This window comes from Mizuhopecten yessoensis, unplaced genomic scaffold (assembly GCF_002113885.1).
Source record: "Mizuhopecten yessoensis strain PY_sf001 unplaced genomic scaffold, ASM211388v2 scaffold179, whole genome shotgun sequence".
Classification (NCBI taxonomy): Eukaryota; Metazoa; Mollusca; class Bivalvia; order Pectinida; family Pectinidae; genus Mizuhopecten; species Mizuhopecten yessoensis.
Window position 1 is genome coordinate 594,960 of NW_018403417.1, and position 1,032 is coordinate 595,991.

Sequence of the window (1,032 nt, forward strand, 5' to 3'; positions counted from 1 at the left end):
TTAAGAGGTTGTTTTTAGTATATATCATAATACCACCACCGTGTTGTGATTGTCTGTCTCTACGATATGAGTTGGGATGTGAGTTAATTTGCAAATCAGATTCAGTTATTTCATTATTCAGGTGAGTTTCAGTAAGACATAGGATGTCATAGTCAGTGAATTCAGTATCTATAAGATCAACCTTGTTCCGAAGAGACCTAACATTTAAGTGCATTATTGATAAATCATTATAGTAGTTTCTTTGATTAATACTGATTGATGAGCGACCTGGATTAGAGTGAATATTTCCAGACATCAGAAGTAGAAGTTTTATAACAAACAGAATGTATAAAATATCTTGAGTATACATGTAGTAATATCATATTGGTATTACAGGCAGTAAATAGTACTATAGTGTCTCTATTCTATAAGTTTTGTTTTCTGTTTGCTAGTGACATTTTATATACGTTGAACACGGAAATATTTGTATGTAACTAGACGTATATGTAATTATGTACTATGCTATGATATAGAATGCTTGCCTGTCATGCACTCTAACTACAGTTGAACCTCGTTATCTCGTAGTCGACGGGATCGTTGGGAAACTTCGAGTTATCCGAGTATTCGAGTTAAGCGAGTTCCTGTGTTTGGCATAAAGCTTGGTAAAGTGTTTGGTCCAATATGAGGCTAGTATATATGTCATTGATTTCTCTGACAATCAACGTATTTAGACAGTCAATAAATGACAAAAAGATTACTATATAAAATAAAAATTAACAACATATTCATTATCATATTCATTAATTAAATAATGTTACAATAAACACACACGCTGTCTCCGACCTCGTACTATGCTGATAGAAATTTCAATGCGGAAATGACAGTGCGCAAGTCTTTACACAAATCACTGTATTGGAGCGTACACGTTGAATTGCTCAGTTGATCTCGTCATTCCGAAATGGGAATGAGTTAATCAGGAAACAAATCCACATTAATAGACCCCAATGACACTTGACATCTCCTCAACACGATGGAATCAACAATAATTATCGC